Source organism: Eriocheir sinensis, unplaced genomic scaffold, assembly GCF_024679095.1.
Source record: "Eriocheir sinensis breed Jianghai 21 unplaced genomic scaffold, ASM2467909v1 Scaffold770, whole genome shotgun sequence".
NCBI lineage: Eukaryota > Metazoa > Arthropoda > Malacostraca > Decapoda > Varunidae > Eriocheir > Eriocheir sinensis.
This window is the reverse complement of record NW_026112132.1, coordinates 10376-25000: the sequence shown is the minus strand read 5'-3', so window position 1 is coordinate 25000 and position 14625 is coordinate 10376. Positions and strand designations below refer to the sequence as shown.

General features: G+C 44.1%; 1 long non-coding RNA gene across 2 annotated transcripts; it reads right to left on the bottom strand.

Moving 5' to 3' along the window:
- Window positions 1-12115: 12115 nt before the first annotated feature.
- On the bottom strand, window positions 12116-14174 carry LOC126994311 (uncharacterized). Of its 2 annotated transcripts, none has more exons than XR_007748995.1 (2): window positions 12754-14174; window positions 12116-12699 (listed from the first exon to the last, which is right to left on the bottom strand). It is a non-coding gene; the product is annotated as an uncharacterized LOC126994311 (long non-coding RNA). The 2 variants fall into 2 exon arrangements; XR_007748996.1 differs by having other exon boundaries at window positions 12889-14174.
- Between the last annotated feature and the right edge of the window lie 451 nt (window positions 14175-14625).

The window sequence follows — 14625 nt, the reverse complement described above, 5'->3', positions numbered from 1 at the left end:
CAAGTCTTTGACGCATTGAACGCTTTTGTGTTTAACGCCGCGCATTTCGTATTCGAACTTCTAATTCCTCGTTCCAACTTGAAGGACCTGGCACTTGTCTACGTTAAAGGGCATCTCCCATCTATCCGACCAAGCTGAAATTTTGTGCAAATCCTCTTTGAGGCTTTGCCTGTCTTCGTCAGTGAGAACCGAGTTGCCAATCTTTGTGTCGTCTGCAAATTTACTAATACGGTTATTGAGTCCAACATCCACGTCGTTGATGTAAATAATGAAGAGCACTGGGCCAAGGACCGAGCTCTGAGGGACGCCACTAGTGACAGGCGCCCACTCTGAGTTAAATTCGTCAATCACTACTCTTTGTTGTCTGTTGCTCAACCAATTCGCGATCCACTGGTTTACTTGACCGTCAATACCTATTTGCTTTAATTTGTAAAGTAATTTATGATGCGGGACTTTATCAAACGCTTTCTGGAAATCAAGATAGACTACGTCCAGTGATTTGGTTACGTCATAAACAGTGAAGAGGTCGTTATAAAAGGTTAATAGGTTTGATAGGCAGGATCTTTTGTTTCGGAAGCCATGTTGTGAGTCCCCAATCAATGAGTGGCTTTCAAGGTAATTCACAATTTTGTCTCTAATTATGCCCTCAAGTAGCTTACCTACAACCGAAGTTAGACTAATGGGCCTGTAATTACCTATTACTTTTTCCAATCTGAAGGGACGATGCCTTGTCGCAAGGACATATTGAATACGGTTGTGAGGGAGGAGAGTATTTCGCTCTTTGTTTCTTTCAGCAGAGTTGGATATACTTTGTCAGGTCCAGGACTTTTATTTGTTTTAAGTGAATGGAGAGCTTTAAGGACTTCATCGGTTGTTATTTCAAAATTAGGCAATGCATGCTCGAGATTTACAATAGTACTGGTCTTGGTGGTAGCGAGAGGAAGACTGTTAGTATTAAACACCGAAGAAAAGTAATTGTTTAAGAGGTTTGCAATGTGTTGGCTGTCAGTCATTAGTGCACCGTCGCTGTTTGTTAAAGGTCCAATACCACTTTTGATCGCCTTTATGTTGTTTATGTAACTGAAGAAAGATTTCGGATTATTTTTACAGTTGGCTGCAATATTTTCTTCGTATCTACGCTTTGCCTGACCTACTAGTCTTTTTACTCGTCGCCTGGCATCATTATAAAGTCTAATGTTTTCGGGCGTGCTTTGTTCTTTCTTTAACCTATAAAACAATTTTCTCTCATTGACTGATTGTTTAATTTCGCTATTAAACCACGGTGGGCTTTTATTAGTGTTAATTCGCTTCTCGCACAAGGGGACGAATGTGTTCTGCTGAGTGAGTAAGTGATTTTTAAGGCTTAGCCAGGCTTCCTCTACGTTGCCGTCATCTGATAGTTGTATTTCTGTTAGTTTTTGTCGGATTTCTACGAAGTTAGCTCTTTTGAAATTGGGCACCTTTACTTTATTTTCAGTCACTGATGATTGAGCTTTAATGTCGACGCGCACTAATTTATGATCGCAAGAACCGAGGTGTTCTCCTACCGTGACACTACTGATTAGGTTATCTTGGGTCGTTATAACAAGGTCGAGTATATTATTTTGTCGAGTTGGCTCAGAAACCATTTGGCTTAGATAATTTTCTTCTAGAAATTCGATCATTCTATGTGACTCGCCTTCTGTACCTGACAGTGTCGCCCAGTCGATATGTGGGAGGTTAAAGTCTCCTAATATCAGTGAGTCGCTGTTATTAAGTGACTGCCTTAAGACGCTGTACATTTCAAGGTCGTCATCGAGTGATTGCCCGGGAGGTCTGTAGGTGACAGATATATTTAAGTTGACTTTTGCAATGTTTACTCGCACGCACAAATGTTCAACGTTACTGTTTCCCGGTGTTTTGTCAGTGGGTTGCAAATAGCTTTTGACATAAAGGGCGACGCCACCGCCCCTACGGTTTACACGATCTTTGTTGAAGAGTCTGTAGCCATCTATGTTGTATTCGGAACTTAAATCAATATTTGTGGTGTCGATAAATGTTTCGGTTATAGCAATTATGTCAAAATTTTCTGTTAAAGCAAGACATCTCAGTTCATCAAATTTGTTTCTTAGGCTACGCGCATTGAAACTAAGGATTTTTAAGTTATCTAGAGGCTTAGTAATAGAGGTGGTGGTACTTGCGGGATCACGGTTACGGGTTTGTTGCGATGCACGGCGTCTATTTACACGGGTGGGGTGGAGGGACGTGGCCGTGACTTGTTTTTTGTTCGGATGACACGCACTGCTTCGTTGAGGAGCCTTCCGAGTCTGGCTGCCCCGATGGGAGAAAGGTGCAATCCGTCCCTGTGGAAGAGCTCATTTTGTCCATAGAAATTGTCCCATGCGTTTAGGAACTCCACGTCAAGCTCCCTACAAAGAGTCTGTAAGCGGTTGTTTAGGCTGAAGGCCTTACTGAAAAGTCGCTCTCCGCCCAAGTCCGTGGTAGAACTCCTGAAATCAAAATGTTAGGGGATTTAGTCTTATACTGCTGGATGAGCCTACGGTACTTCTCCAGGAGTTCCTCAGACCGGGTCGTGGTGATGTCGTTCGTACCTGTGTGAATAACAAACAGTGAATCATTAGTTGCCTGGGGGGAGATCTCCTCAAGAGCAGCAGTTATGTCGTCGATCCCAGCACCAGGATAGCAATAGTTCCGTCTTCGACGAGGAACTCTGCCGCAGAACTCAACGACCTGCTGGCGAATCATGGAGTCACCCACCAGGAAGGTGCTCTCCTGCTCGTCCTCCTCCTCCAGAATGGCAAACCTGTTGAAGCAATGAACAGGATAAATCGCTTGTCTGGCTGGTTTGGCTCCTCCATTCACGACGGTGAAGCCATCATGGGCGGTGCCACTAGCATCCTCCCGTTGCGTGGTGTTGTCCGCTGGTGTCGACGGTACCGCTGAGGGCAAGGGGGCGGCTGGAGAAGGGTTTGGCACCACAGCAACGTTAGCCTGGATGAATTCCTGCAAGGAGGCAACAGTGCGAGAAAGCTCTATTATTTTATTCTTACCTGCTTCCATCTTCTCTTCTTGCTCCTGCAGTCTGGTCTCGAGATGCTGCCTGGTGAGAGAAAGCTCTATTATTTTATTCTGGCCTTCTTCCATCTTCTCTTCCTGCTCCTGCAGTCGTGTCTCGAGATGCTGCTTGGACAGACACAGTCGACAGACAGCAGAACGCCCTGTAAAAAAGTGAGCTGAGAAGCTACCGTTACAAGTACTGCACTTCTTAGGCGCCATCTTAGCTGAAATGAAAGAGATAAAAACACAGAGTGAAGGGGATTAGGAAAGGGGTGAGGTGTGAGAGGTAGTTTAGTAATGGAAAAGTGAGAGAGAGGAGGAGTAGGAAGGGATGTGAGGTGAGTAAAGAGGGGAAAGAGAGGTGTGTGAGATCAAGGCGGGTTAGGAAATAGGTGAGGTGGGAGAGAGGAGGAGGAAGGGATGTGAGGTGAGTAAAGAGGGGAAAGGGAGGCGGTTCGTGTGGTGTGTGAGATCAAGGAGGGTTAGGAAATAGGTGAGGTGGGAGAGAGGAGGAGTAGGAAGGGATGTGAGGTGAGTAAAGAGGGGGAAAGGGAGGCGGTGAGTGAGGTGTGTGAGATCAAGGAGGGTTAGGAAATAGGTGAGATGAGTGAGAGGGAGTTTGGGAAAGGAGGTAAGTGGGAGAGAGGAGGAGTAGGAAGGGATGTGAGGTGAGTGAGGTGTGTGAGAACAAGAAAGGTTAAGAAAGAGGCGAGGTAAGGTGGGTGAAGAGATGGGTAAATAGGATGTGAGGTAAGGTGAGTGAGGGGGGGAGGGCTTAGAAATATGTGGAGGTGAGGGAGGAGTAGGAAGGGCTAATCCTCTAGGGGATGAGGAGGAACAAAAGGGATGTGAGGTGAGCGAGGGTGGGGGGGGCTTAGGTGAGGTGAGGAAAAGGGGTGTAGGAAGTGTTAATCCCTAGGGGATTTAAAGAGGGTGTAATGAGGAGGAGCAGATTGAATCCTCAGGGAATTCAAAGGGTGGGTTGTCGACACACCCAAATCACGCGTGAGACACTCGGGAACACAAAGTCACACTCGGGACACACGAAACACTCAGAAACCCAAGCACAAGCACGACTAAACACCCTCAAGTCACTCGCAAAAACACCGGAAGTACAACAGCACACTCAAAACACTCTGAAACCCACGCAGAGCACTATAAACATCCAAATCACACGTAAAAGCACTGGAAACACAACACACTCGAAACGCAGAACACTCGAAAACAGCCAAATCACACGCAGAAACACCGGAAACAAAACAGCACACTCAAAACGCTCTGAAACCCACGCAGTACACTTAGAAGCAGCCAAATCACACGCAAAAACACCGGAAACACAACACACTTGAATCACTCTGAAACCCAAGCAGGACACCCGGAAACAGCCAGATCACACGCAAAAACACCGGAAACACAACACACTTGAATCACTCTGAAACCCACGCAGAACACACCGAAACAGCCAGATCACACGCAAAAACACCGGAAACACAACACACTTGAATCACTCTGAAACCCACGCAGAACACCCGGAAACAGCCAGATCACACGCAAAAACACCGGAAACACAACACACTTGAATCACTCTGAAACCCACGCAGAACACCCGGAGACAGCCAGATCACACGCAAAAACACCGGAAACACAAATCACAGAGGCAACCACAGGCAGAAACCACAAGCGAACACACACCAAACACGTGTCGGGAAATCACAGGCAACACACAAGGTCCACAAGCGAGAACACACAAACGCCCAAGAGCACGACGAAAACACAGGGAGAGAAGCGATGAGAGAGGGAGAGAGCAGAGAGAGAGAGAGAGAGAGAGAGAGAGAGAGAGAGAGAGAGAGAGAGAGAGAGAGAGAGAGAGAGAGGTTCAGCTAAACCCTTGGGAGCAAGGCGAGAAGGTTGAGGTTCCGAGGACTGTCACCAGATGTCAGGACCTCTCATGAGGAATATATTTATTTATCCTTATTTACGTCTCCCTCAAAACGGGCTCGTATTCTTTAGACCACCTGTCGAACGCCTACGGAGAGTTACTGGCGCGCTGTAATTTATACGTATTATTAAGTGATTAATAAAGTACTTTAGTAGAGGAAAATATTTTTGGAGGCTGCAGAAACTGATGACGAGTGCGTTGATATGTGTTATATAATGATTTGCGTAAGTGATATTTTTCAAAATTAACTCGCTTAGAGGGAGCATTCAGAATCAAGGCCCTCGCTGCTAAAGGGTTAAGGGCCTAACCGTACGAGGAACGACTCAAGCGACTCAATCTCTTTACACTGGAGAACAAACGTCTACGAGGGGATATGATTCAAGTCTTCAAGTAACTGAAAAAGTTCAATAACGTCGACTACTCCAAATTCTTTGAACAGCATACCAACTCAAGAACTATAATTAACGGTTTACCCATTCAGTCGAGTCGATGTAATAGACATTTGAAGGAGTTTCTTCTCGATCCAATTCATCCCCCACTGGAACAATTTTCCCTCAGAAGTAGTAAATTCGAATACCTTCAACTCCTTCAAATATAGAATCGACCGTCATTTCGCTACGTCGGGAGCAAACTGAATATCGAGGTGCTTTCATCTGCTCCTCAATATCGAGGTGCTTTCATCTGCTACTCAATATCGAGGTGCTTCCATCTGCTCCTCAATAACGAGGTGCTCTCATCTGCTCCTCAATATCGAGGTGCTTTCACCTGCTCCTCAATATCAAGGTGCTTTCATCTGCTCCTCAATATCGAGGTGCTTTCATCTGCTCCTAAATATCGAGGTGCTTTCATCTGCTCATCAATATCGAGGTGCTATCATCTGCTCCTCAATATCAATGTGCTTTCATCTGCTCCTCAATATCGAGGTGGTATCATGTGCTCCTCAATATCGAGGTGCTTTCATCCGTTCCTCAAAATCAAGGTGCTTTCATCTGCTCCTCAATATCGAGGTGCTATCATGTGCTCCTCAATATCAAGGTGCTTTCATCTCCTCAATATCGAGGTGCTTTCATCTGCTGCTCAATATCGAGGTGCTATCATGTGCTCGTCAATATCGAGTTGCTTTTATATGCTCCTCAATATCGATGTGCTTTCATCTGCTCCTCAATATCGATGTGCTTTCACCTGCTCCTCAATATCAAGGTGCTTCCATCTGCTCCTCAATATCGATGTGCTTTCACCTGCTCCTCAATATCGAGATGCTTTCATCTGCTCCTCAACATCAAGTTGCTTTTATCTGCTCCTCAATATCGATGTGCTTTCATCTGCTCCTCAATATCAAGGTGCTTTAATCTGCTCCTCAATAACAAGGTGCTTTCATCTGCTCCTCAATATCGATGTGCTTTCATCTGCTCCTCAATAACAATGTGCTTTCATCTGCTCCTCAATATCAAGATGCTTTCATCTGCTCCTCAATATCAAGGTGCTTTCATCTGCTCCTCAATATCAAGGTGCTTTCATCTGCTCCTCAATATCGAGGTGCTATCATCTGCTCCTCAATATCGAGGTGCTTTCATCTGCTCCTCAATATCGAGGCGCTATCATCTGCTCTTCAATATCAAGGTGCTTTCATCTGCTCCTCAATATCGAGGTGCTATCATCTGCTCCTCAATATCGAGGTGCTTTCACCTGCTCCTCAACATCGATGTGCTTTCACCTGCTCCTAGATATCAATGTGCTTTCACCTGCTCCTCAATATCGATGTGCTTTCATCTGCTCCTCAATATCGAGGTACTATCATCTGCTCCTCAATATCGATGTGCTTTCATCTGCCCCTCAGTATCGATGTGCGTTCATCTGATCCTCAATATCGAGGTGCTTTCACCTGTTCCTCAATATTGAGGTACTTTCATATGCTCCTTAATATCACGGTGCTTTCATCTGCTCCTCAATATTGAGGTGCTTTCACCTGATCCTCAATATTGAGGTGCTTTCATATGCTCCTTAATATCGAGGTGCTTTCATCTGCTCCTAAATATCAAGATGGTTTCATCTGCTCCTCAATATCGAGGTGCTATCATCTGCTCCTCAGTATCGAGGTGCTATCATCTGCTCCTAAATATCAAGATGCTTTCATCTGCTCCTTAATATCGAGGTGCTATCATCTGCTCCTCAATATGACGGTGCTTTCATCTGCTCCTGAATATTGATGTGCTTTCATCTGCTCCCCTATAGTGAGGTGCTATCATCTGCTCCTCAATATCGAGGTGCTATCATCTGCTCCTAAATATCAAGATGCTTTCATCTGCTCTTCAATATCGAGATTCTTTCATCTGCTCCTCAATATAACGGTGCTTTCATCTGCTCCTGAATATTGATATGCTTTCATCTGCTCCCCTATAGTGAGGTTCTCTTATCTGCTACGCAATATCGATGTGCTTTCATCTGCTACTCAATATCGAGGTGCTTTTATCTGCTTCTCAATATCGAGGTGCTTTAATCTGCTCCTCAATAGCGAGGTGCTTTCATCTGCTCCTCAATATCGAATTGCTTTCACCTGCTCCTCAGTATCAAGGTGCTTTAACATGCTCCTCAATGTCGAGGTGCTTTCATCTGCTCCTCAATATCAAGGTACTTTCATCTGCTCCTAAATATCGAGGTGCTTTCATCTGCTCCTCAATATCGACGTGCTTTCATCTGCTCATCAACATCGAGGTGCTTTCATCTGCTCCTCAATATCGAGGTGCTTTCATCTGCTAATCATTATGGAGCTGTTTACATCTGCTATTAAATATCTAGGTGCTTAAATCTGCTCCTCAATATCGATGTGCTTTCATCTGCTCCTCAATATCGATGTGCTTTCATCTGGTCCTCAATATCGATGTTCTTTCATCTGCTCCTCAATATCAAGGTGTTTTCTTCAACTCCCCAATATCGATGGGCTTTCATCTGCTCCTCAATATCGAGATGCTTTCATCTGCTCCTCAATATAACGGTGCTTTCATCTGCTCCTCAATATTGATGTGCTTTCATCTGCTCCCCTATAGTGAGGTGCTCTCATCTGCTACTCAATATTTATGTGCTTTCATCTGCATCTCAATATCGAGGTGCTTTTATCTGCTCCACAATATCGAGGTGATATCATCTGCCCCTCAATATCGATGTGCTTTAATGTGCTCCTCAATATCGAGGTGTTATCATCTGTTCCTTAATATCGAGGTGCTTTCATCTGCTCCTCAATATCGAGGTGCTGTCATGTGCTCGTCAATATCGAGGTGCTTTCATCTGCTCCTTAATATCGAGGTGCTTTCATCTGCTCCTCAATATCGATGTGCTTTCATCTGTTCCTCAATATGGAGGTGCTTTCATCTGCTCCTCAATATCGAGGTGCTTTCATCTGCTCCTCAATATCGATGTGCTTTCATCTATGTATGGAGTATGCATCTCATGTGTGGGGGGGGGCTCCACTCACACAGCTCTTCTGGACAGAGTGGAGGCTAAGGCTCTTCGTCTCATCAGCTCTCCTCCTCATACTGATAGTCTTCTACCTCTTAAATTCCGCCGCAATGTTGCCTCTCTTTCTATCTTCTATCGATATTTCCACGCTGACTGCTCTTCTGAACTTGCTAACTGCATGCCTCCCCCCCTCCCGCGGCCCCGCTGCACTCGACTTTCTACTCATGCTCATCCCTATACTGTCCAAACCCCTTATGCAAGAGTTAACCAGCATCTTCACTCTTTCATCCCTCACGCTGGTAAACTCTGGAACACTCTTCCTTCATCTGTATTTCCTCCTGCCTACGACTTATACTCTTTCAAGAGGAGGGTATCAGGACACCTCTCCTCCCGAAACTGACCTATCTTTCGGCCACCTCTTTGGATTCTTTTTAGGAGCAGTGAGTAGCGGGCTTTTTTTTTATTAATGTTTGTTTTTTGTGTGCCCATGAACTGTCTCCTTTGCTGTAAAAAAAAAAAAAAAAAATCTGCTCCTCAATATCGAGGTGCTTTCATCTGCTCCTCAATATCAAGATGCTTTCATCTGCTCCTCAATATCGATGTGCTTTCATCTGCTCCTCAATATCGAGGTGCATTCATTTGCTCTTCAGTATCGGTGTCCTTTCATCTGTTTCTCAATATCGAGGTGCTTTCATCTGCTCCTCAATATCGAGGTGCTTTCATCTGCTCGTCAATATGAAGGTGCTTCCATCTGCTCCTCATTAGCGATGTGCTTTCATCTGCTCCTCAATATCGAAGTGCCAATCTACTACAGGAGATTGCCAGGGCTAGTAGAAGTAAAAATGTCTGCGTAATGAGGGACTTTAATTATAGGAATATAGACTGGGAAGACCTAGTGGGTGACCTGGAAGCAGATACAAGATAATTTCCTTAAGCAGGTAGTTACTGAGCCTACCAGAAGGGATAACATATTAGACTTAGTTCTAACGAATAATGGAAACTTTCTACATGAGCTGGAGGTGGGCGGAGAGCTAGGAAATCGTGACCACAGAACGGTTCGTTTTAGCTTAGACTGGGCGGTAACCCGCGAACCAAACCCAGTGTTAGTGCCAGATTCTAGAAGAGCAAACTACGAGGGGCTTCGAAGACATCTTGAAGGGATAAACTGGGATAATTTAGGGATACATGAGAGCCAGGATAACCAGGTAAAGATGTCTTACAATAATTTAGTTAGAGTAATAGTAGACGGGCAAGTACAGCATATACCACAGCGAACACTTAGAAAAGAAAACAATGACCCCAAGTGGATGACTCGTGGACTAAAACACGAGATAGGTTTAAAGAAGAGAGTTTATCAGAAAATAAAGAATGGTGAGACACATCTCAGGGGCCGGTATGTCGAATTATCTAGATTAGTGAAGAAAAACACCAGGATAGCAAAAAGGAACTATGAGATCAAAGTAGCAGATAAGGTGAAAAGTAATCCTAAGGGCTTCTTTCAGATGTATAGAACAAAAACATGGGAGAAAATTGGACCGCTGAAAACAAACACAGGGGAGCTAGTAGATAATTACGAAAATATGAGCACATTGTTGAACGACTACTTCCTTTCAGTATTCACACAAGAGGATCAAACGACTATTCCGGGAAGGGTTCAGGTGTATGTACGAGGGCGGGGATGGCGATAAATTGAGGGATATAATCATTACCAGGCAAATAGTTCAGGATGAGATAGATAAGCTAAAGAAGAACAAGTCGCCATGTCCTGACGGGATATTTCCGAGGGTATTAAAGGAATTAGGTGATGTAATCAGTGGCCCACTAACCGACATCTTTAAGATGTCGGTAAATACTGGCTATGTGCCCAGCTTATGGAAAGTAGCTAATGTGACGCCGATTTTCAAAAAGGGGGACAGGTCGGCTGCTTCATATTATCTCCCAATTAGCTTAACATCGGTTATAGGCAAGATGCTGGAGTCCATAATAGCCAGGAACATTCGGGAGCATCTAGAGAAACATAGCTTAATTCATGACTCGCAGCATTGGTTCACGAAAGGTAGGTCATGCCTCACTAATCTCTTGTCCTTCTACAATAAAGTATTTGAGACGGCAGACAGAGATGAAAACTGTGATGTAATCTATCTTGATTTTAGTAAAGCGTTTGACTAAGTTCCTCACCAACGATTGTTGCTTAAATTAGAGGCTCACGGAGTAGAGGATAAGGTTTTGAACTGGGTCAAGGCGTGGCCTAGCAATAGGAAGCAAAGAGTGCAAATCAGTGGTAAAATATCTGACTGGGGATGTGTTACGAGTGGGGTCCCACAAGGTTCGGTATTAGGTCCACTCTTGTTTATTATTTATATCAATAATTTAGATACAGGAATTAGTAGTGATGTCAGTAAATTTGCAGATGATACCAAGATCGGTAGAGTAATTGAGTCGGATCAGGACGCTAGTATTCTCCAGGATGAACTCAACAGATTGTATGACTGGGCGGATAAATGGCAGTTGGAGCTCAATGTAGGGAAGTGCAGTATTCTGAGTGTAGGTAGGAACAACCCCTCTCACAACTATTGCTTAAATGACACTCTCATAAGCAGGTCTGGGTGCGAGAGAAATTTAGGGGTCTTAGTGAGCTCTGATCTCCGTTCAAGGGCACAATGCATTCAAGCTAGAAATCGAGCAAATAGGGTACTGGGATTTATTTCAAGGAGCGTAAGCAACAGAAGCGCCGAAGTCTTCCTCAAACTATATTTAGCATTAGTTAGACCTCATCTTGACTATGCGGTTCAGTTCTGGTCACCTTACTATAAAATGGATATCAAAATGTTAGAATCAGTGCAGAGGAGGATGACTAAGATGATTCAGGGGTTGAGAAACTTGCCATACGAGGAAAGACTCAAACAGTTAAACTTGCATTCTCTAGAAAGGCGAAGGGTGCGTGGAGACATGATCGAGGTTTATAAATGGATGAAGGGCTATAATAAGGGAGATATTCATAAGGTTTTGTTGGTAAGATAACCGGGTAGGACACGAAGTAATGGGTTTAAACTGGATAAATTCAGATTTAACAGGGACATAGGCAAAAATTTGTTTACCAACAGGGTTGTGAATGAGTGGAATAGGCTTAGCAGTCATGTGGTGAGTGCCAATACAATTGTCACATTCAAAAATAGACAAGATAAATTCATGGACAGCGATACTAGGTGGGGTTTGATACACGGGAGTTTAGGGTCAAAGGAACTACCTTGTATAGGCCTACCAGCCTATTGCAGATTCCAACGTTCTTATGTTCTTATGTTATCTGACTGGCGAGATGTCAAAACCGATGTTCCACAGGGGTCGATGTTGGGACCTGTTCTGTTTTTAGTGTACGTAAATGACATTGACGAGGGGCTATCGTGTAAAATATCGAAATTTGCCGACGACACAAACATAGCCAGCAGAGTCACTACGACAACGGATAAAGAACACTGCCAAGCTGATCTCGATCGTTTGAGCAGTCCCAGTAGCTAAATTATATTGTTTGTTATAGGGGTGTTTATTTATTTATTTATTATGTTGTTTTATTTTTTTTTATTTTGTTTTGTTTTTGTTTTGTCTTGTTTTGCTTTGTTTACTTTGTTCTTTTCTTTTCTTTTCCTTTTCTTTTCTTTTCTCTTGATGTTTTCTTTTCTTTTCTCATGATGTTTCTTTTCTTTTCTTTCTGTTGGTGTTGCTGGCTGTGGATGAGCCTCCTCCTCCCCAGAAGACTCACCCGTCACCCGCCCTGCGGCCCCAGGGGCCGAAAGCTCGATGACTTTTTAGTTATTTTCTTGATATTGTAATTTCATTTTCTTTTCTCGATGATATAATTTCCTTTGTCTATCCTCTATCTTGACTGTGTGGGTTAGCCTCCTTCTCCCCAGAGGAGATTCACCCGTCACCCACCCTGCGTCCCCAGGGGCCGAAAGGTGGATGACTTTTTTGTTTTCCTTTTTCTTGATGTTTCTATCATCCTTTCTGGTGTTCCTGGGTCTGAACGAGCCGCTTTCCTCCCAGAAGAGACTCGCCCATAATTTTGTGATGTTGGTTTGGGCCGAAAGGTGGATGATTCTTTTCATTTCCATTTTCATTTTTCTAGTGTTACTTCTCTGCATTTTCCTTCCGGTGTTACTTCACATTTCTTCTTCTTGTGTTATTTCTCTTCAAATTTCTTCTTCTTCTGTTACTCTTTTCAATACCTTCTTCTGTGTAACTCTTTTCAATACCTTCTTCTGTGTTACTCTTTTCAATACCTTCTTCTGTGTTGCTCTTTTCAATACCTTCTTCTGTGTAACTCTTTTCAATACCTTCTTCTTTGTAACTCTTTTCAATACCTTCTTCTGTGTTACTCTTTTCAATACCTTCTTCTGTGTTGCTCTTTTCAATACCTTCTTCTTTGTAACTCTTTTCAATACCTTCTTCTGTGTAACTCTTTTCAATACCTTCTTCTGTGTAACTCTTTTCAATACCTTCTTCTGTGTTACTCTTTTCAATACCTTCTTCTGTGTAACTCTTTTCAATACCTTCTTCTGTGTTACTCTTTTCAATACCTTCTTCTGTGTTACTCTTTTCAATACCTTCTTCTGTGTTACTCTTTTCAATACCTTCTTCTGTGTAACTCTTTTCAATACCTTCTTCTTGTGTAACTCTTTTCAAATTCCTTTTTCTTGTGTTACTCTTTTCAACTTCCTTCTTCTTGTGTTACTTCATATGCCTTCTTTTAGTGTTACTTCTCTTCATTTTCCTTCTTCTGGTGTTCCCTTCTTTCCCTTCCTTCTCTCGGTGTTTCCATGTCGTCTTTTCCTGGTTTTGTATGTTGGAACGCGTTAGTCTCCTTCTCCCCAGAGAAGACCCGCCATACCAACATACAAGACGCTTTAAACAAAGCAAAACAAGACAATTTTTTTTGGATTTTTTGTTTTTGTATTTTTTTTGTATTTTTCATTTTTTATCGTAGTTGGCATGACACTTGCCTTGCTTAGGGGAATTGTACCTCCCCATGCGTCGAACATTCCATTGGAACGTGTCATTAACGCGTCGTCTGGCTAATAAGAGGTCAGTAACTGCATGTCTTGCTGCCACTTCACGCCCCCCCAACCCCCGGACCCTCGGGATCTCCGACACCTCCGTGGACGCTCCGGGGGAGCCGAGGCGCCTTGCCGGAGCCCTGAGCCCTGCGACGCTCGCCAGGAAGGCCTTGGGCCCCCTGACGCTCCCCAGCCCCGCGAGGCGAGGAGGGTGGATAGCAAGATGAGCCTCTTAAAATTCCAGACGGGATTAATTCAAATCAATCGAAAATACAGTGAAGGCGCCGGAGACCGTTTTTGTTGGATCAAGGATGGCAGGACGAAGGCCAAAGGAAGGTGACAGAGGAAGGGAGGAATAAAGGGGGGAAGGTGACAGGAGGAAGGGAGGATGGAGAAAGATGACAGGACGAAGGAAGGAACGAGGGAAGGAAGGAAGGAAAGCAACAACGAGGGAAGGAAGGAAGGAAGGAAGGAACGAGGGAAGGAAGGAAAGTGATGTGACGAAAGTGGGAAGTTGACAGGGCGAAGGAAGGAGACTGAACCGCCAAGATTCAGCCCGGGATTGGCGCGAATGGCGAGGCCCCGAACTGACTGACTTGGCGACTATATTATAGTATTGCTGCCTCGGCCTGTTCCGTTACTTTACTTCCCTGATTTGCTCACCACGGCCTTCCCCTTTGCTGTCCTTCATCTTCCACCTTTGATTAGATTAGATAGATAGTAGTAAGGACCAGCAGGCCTGCTGCTGTTTGTTCTCTCTTTGTGTTTCTTTGTTCCTACTCCTCCTCCTTTAAAAAGAAAAAAAACCAGACCTCGTGGTTGCCTTATATGAGGACTGTAAGAGAATAAAGTTACCTCCTCCTCCACCTTCACCTCCTCCTCCTTCTCCTTCTCCACCTCCACTTCCACCTCCACCTTCACCTCCTCCTCCTTCTCCTTCTCCACCTTCACTTCCACCTCCACCTCCACCTCCACCTCCTCCTCCCTCTCGTTTCTCCACAAACCTCATAGTTTCAAAAATATTAACAGAAACACATCAAAACACTATACATATTACTTAATCTTGAGAGAGAGAGAGAGAGAGAGAGAGAGAGAGAGAGAGTAAAGTAGGAATCGATTAATGAG